Genomic DNA, 5,389 nt, shown 5'->3' on the forward strand with positions numbered 1-5,389 from the left:
AAAAAGCAATTTTTTTTTTTTAAATTTCTGTTTTGCTTTGTTTGTTTGGATAGCTCTCAAGATTTTTCTCTCTTGAGTTTGGATTTCTTCCATGCTAAGGTAGCCTAGAGGCAATAAACAGCATCATCACAAATAGGTAGAATTGTGTGTCTCTGTAGAAGAATTATCGTAAATGCTTTTTAGGATTTAAAATGCCATGTTTCTTTTCTCAAATGTCCAAAAGACCACTAGCTTCAATTTCACTGGTCACATGAAACTATACGTACCTAAAGAATGCTTGCATTTATAAATATGAATACTGCATATCTTGTTCATTTACTTATGTTCAGTTTCTGAGCTAAAAATCCCTATGCTGTCAGCCCCCTTCTTGTCAGTGACTGCTTACAGAAGTGGGGATTTAAAAAGAAGGGAGGTAACCAGACAAATTTCTGAATCACTCAGTTCCAAGAAATATCTGCAGTCAGAATTCTGTAAATACATACATAGCTCAGACTACTCGCTACAGAATTTTCCTCAATTAATAAATGTTCTCAATTCATCATAAGAATATGCTCTGGGAAAAAAAAATCACATGTAATTAAAACATGACATTTCAGTACCATAATAGTGTGTTATCTAAGTGTGCAACATATTCCATACACAATTCTTCACCGTGCCAGACCACATGAGCGAGCTGTGAAATGCTAAGACTCAATGCATCCTATTTTAAAAATCACTAGTGACAACAGCTTTTGATACAAAGTTGCAGCAAAATCTATTAATGAGTAGGACTTGAAGAAAAAGCCTTACTACCAAAGAACTGCAAAGAAATTAATGCAACTTTTTACAACCAGGGTTCCAAATCTCAAAAACAATAAAAAGTCAAATGTGAAATGAGTGGATCAAAAACATCAGAATTTCCCTACATTATTTGCAAGCATCGTGAAAATTGCATTAGAATGACAACTACAAGTTGTCAGAAGACACCGTAGGAACTCCCAACACAAACACATCAACAAATCTAGTAAAATAATCACAATTTAGAAGCTATCAGCTGTATTTTCTATTAAGGGAAAACTGTAAATAAAAGTCAAGGAAATATATGGGGGAAAAAAAAACACAAAAAAAAACTATCAATGCTATGAAATAAAATCATAAACCAGTGTATCAAGCTCCTGCAGGAACATAACAGATTTTGTAATGATCTTTAAAGAACAACTGCTAAGGTTTGGTATGAGAGTAATTATATTCCAAAATTCCTACCGAAGACCAAGAAAGGGATGTATTTTCAAGTGTAGCTGTATTATTTTTTTAACAGATGCATTGTGCACTTTGCACTTCCTAAATATATAAATGTAATGTTTAAGAGGCCTTTCCACTGCACCTGTAAATTAATACGCAAAGAAACCAGGACATGAATGAATACTCCACTACAAATCTCCATAGGGACACTTGAGAATACGTAAGATAGCCTTCTGTATGCAGACATGAGCTGGCTCTTTCCATGCAAAGAGCTTAACTGTTCTAAGCAGGGCACAGCACAGTGCAGATCTGGAAGCATGGATTTCAAATGGATCTGGCCAGCACGGAGGGTGGATGTCCCAAGATTCTTTCTGTCTGCAAAAGTCATGCAGATAACCCAAGTTACTTCACTTCCAGGGTGCAGTAAGTCACTTCCACAGAAGCAGTCAGTGCACACTGTAATCGTTCACAGAAGGAGTCAGTGTGGAATTACTCTGAGTACTGCAAATTCACTCTTTAAATAACTTAACTTTCCTATGTAGACCTTCTCACCAGCTGTCTGGACCCAAAAGTAGCAAGGCAAAGCTCAAGGCAAAAACAGGAGCAAACTGCTTTGTATCTTCTGTGCACAAGTGAGCTGCTGTTATATTTGAAAGAATAATCAAAACGGTGCATTTTAAAAAGCAGGCCACATGAATATGGAAAAACTACATTGAAATACACAGGAAATATTTGCCACTGCTAAGGCACTTTGGGAATTACTTTGTGTACTCGCAGCTTTTTAAAATCAAGGCCATTCAAACTGCCACAGTTAGTACACTGATGACGGTAAACCTCTGGAAAAAAGTTGGTGGTATAGTTGTATTCTGTACCACCTACTGATGTACACTCAGGGTGCCGGTGTTAAGGAACACAACTAAGGGACACAGGCCTCACCTGATACCACTGCTGGAGTGCATTTAGAGGAAAAAAGAAAGAAGAAGAAAGAAGAAAAGAAAGAAAAACACAAAAGGTAAGTAGGGCATGAGGAGAGGCACAGCAAACCAAAGAATCTGGTGGGTAAAAAGTAGGTAAATTTTGGCCCTAAGGTTGGATTTTACTTCTACCTCAGTGGCACAGCTGCTGCACAAATATTCTATCGCATGCAAATACAGATAACCTCATGTGAATTCTCCCATGCCACACACATAGTGTGCAACTTGAAAAGTAGAGTCAGTGATGTGGTGTTGTCATGGCTGCAGCTGGAAACAATGAAGTCAAAATAAACACAAAAAGTTAACCAGTATATTTAATTATTCACTTAATATCTTTATTTTCTACTTATAAAAAGAGGCTAATAATCCCCTCGACTGTATTGTTGAGAAAGTTATTGTAGGGGTAAGCATTGCAAAAGAAACCCTGCTTAGTTATTAATACCCACTTCAAAAAGATGCTTAGGAACTAAGCAGCAAATAAGCCTGAAGCAATTCACCAAACAGTTGAGGATGAAAATATCACATAATTCTTCACAAGGTTGTTGAACATTTTAAAAATTAAGAAAAATAGTAACATGATCACGTAGTATAATGCATATGGGAGCCACTACTGCACTGCTCAGGAATTCAGCATTTCCTAATCTTTGCAAGCTTAATTTTAAAGCCTTACTAATGTTTGGCAGTTCTATAGGCATGATACTTCAAGAAGTTGAAAAATTGTATGTTAATACTACAAAAGGTAAGCAGTAGAATGCATGGAAGGAAAATGGTTTTGTGGTTGAAACACAGCCAAGATATCGGCATTTCAACCTATCTGCCCTGCTAACACAAATGTCTTTTCCAGAATTCTCTGTGAGAGGAACAACCCTCAAAACTGTCTATACAAAAATACTACGGGATAGCTAATGTGATAATAAAGTTGATGCACTTCAGGAAACAACAAAGATTTCTCAATTTGCTTACAATTTACTTCTAAGAAGCAAAATAAGCATTTATCAGGAAAATGGGAAGGATATGAAAAACAGAAAAAATAAATACACAAACCAGAAAAAAAAGTCAAAATTGTAAAAGAACAGAAATACAAATACAGACAAAGTGTATCATCAGAACTATCTCGGACTTGAAAGGCTCAGCTTTAGCAAGAAGAGTTTCTCAAACATCAACAATTTGAGAACTTATGATGGTGAAGACCAAGCTGCTGCTTAACACTGCTCTTCTCTATATGATGCTCACTTCTTTCTTCTTGCTGTCCAGAAGCACTTTAATTTTGAAACTAACTTGAAATAATTTTAATTGAAAAATTTATGTTTCTCCTTTTTGGGTTATGAAAATAAAACTAACGGGTTCTGAAAACCAGCAAACAAGGATGTGCCACATCAAGAGCATGAAAAACCATCAGCTGTACAAATGAAAAGTGTAGATAAACAAAAGAAACTCACCAGAGAAAAACTAGATGGCAGCACCTACTCATTTTTCATAATTTTACAAGCACAGGCTTCCAAACAAGACATGGAAGCAAAAGTGTAACACAAACTAAATAATAATTGCAAAAGTCTTCATCTCTGAAGTATATGGTGATGCAAATAAACCTGTGCTTTTTTGATCTACTTGTGGTAGCAGTCTCTACAGGAAACTTTTTTTCTAAGACAACTGAAGTTCCATCAAATAATAGCTCTTTCTTCACACATTGTTTTAACTAAGGTCATACAGCAGGTACAGTTCTGCCACTATTAATGATTTAATACGCAGAAAAAAATGATTTTGATCAAAACCAAAGGAAACTAAAACAAATGTGTAGAAATAAAAATTCAAAGAAAATTATTCACTGTTAATTCAAACCAATATTCACTATAAATTTATCATCTTGTTAAATGCTTTCTTCAAACAAGCATTATCAGTGAGAAAGTATTCACAGTGTAACTTAATGCATCAGAAGTTCATAATAATTTTTCATAAGAGTAAATTCTTCCTGGTAAAACACGAGATATTTTTAAAAGATAAGATTCTGCCAGCTACACCTACAAGATGAATTGTATTCCTAAACCAAAAAATGTTTTGTTCTTCTACGTCTGAATATCTATATCTGGATATTTGGACATATAATTTCCCTTTTCTAAAAAAAAAAGGGCGCAGTTAGCTGTAGTCACAGTCACAGTCATCTACAACCTTATTATCGATCTAAACTGAAATTTTAATATACAATTTCAAGCTTTTCTTGAATTCTTACTTAAAGAAACCACACAGATGCAAATTTAGAAGATCACTGAAATATTACACATATCTTCATACTACAGGTACTTGTCTCCACAACTGCTTTCTCCATACTATTCTGTTATTTTCAAACGCTGATTCTTCAGCCTGAATCCATTCCACTACTTCTGACTACCCTTCAAACATTGCACATGCTTTTGTGACACTCCCGTACTCTATAGCCTTTAAGCTCTGCATTAAACTAATCAGAATTGAGACCTCTCCCACAAGGTACTTGCTTATCTGATTTGTCAGTTTCCAGAATGTTAACAGAAATGGAATCAAGGTGCTATAATCAAAAGAAGTAACTTAAATAGGAAAGCCAAGCACCCCAGAGAAAGAAACACCAAATTTAAGTTTGCAGTGCGACAGTAATTGCAGTAATGGTGTGCCTGCTCTAGCTGATGCTTTTATCTTTGTGCATTTATCACAGACTGCAACTCACTGCACAGTTAAAGAAGAGATTACCGTAGGATGAATGGGAATTTATGTGTCTCAGTTTTCCCGAACTTTTCTGTTTGACACGGCAATCACAATGCTTACTTTTCTACCCGGGGAGGAAAATACTCTTGTATGGAGATATTTGAGCTCTGAGCCTTCAGCAAGACAACATGTGCTTGTTTTTTAATCAAAGGAAGGAATTATGCTAAGCTCATATGCTAAATCCTGAGGGAAATTAAACTACGCTTTCTTCTGCTACTCCTACAGAAAGTTGGCTCTTTCCTCATAGACTGTCCTGGATGTAAGCACAGCTGCTGAAGTCACAGGAATTTTCCCTCCCAAACAACGGGGAGATCTATCAAATAATGGTCCTGGGATACAGGAAGGAAATCTTGATACATTACTAGGCTAAAGAAGTAACCCAGAGTCTGCATAGCTGTATGTATTGATTAAGTCAATTCTATTTAAGAACACTTAAAACATTTATTTATTTTCCCCACTTT

General features: G+C 35.7%; 1 protein-coding gene across 1 annotated transcript in view; it reads right to left on the bottom strand.

Annotated features, from left to right (window-relative positions):
- The window catches only part of LOC100543167 (transcription initiation factor TFIID subunit 4-like), a 29,143-nt gene that overhangs the window by 3,886 nt on the left and 19,868 nt on the right, over window positions 1-5,389 (bottom strand). The gene's annotated exons all lie outside the window — the stretch shown is intronic.

Source organism: Meleagris gallopavo, chromosome 13, assembly GCF_000146605.3.
Source record: "Meleagris gallopavo isolate NT-WF06-2002-E0010 breed Aviagen turkey brand Nicholas breeding stock chromosome 13, Turkey_5.1, whole genome shotgun sequence".
Lineage (NCBI taxonomy): Eukaryota > Metazoa > Chordata > Aves > Galliformes > Phasianidae > Meleagris > Meleagris gallopavo.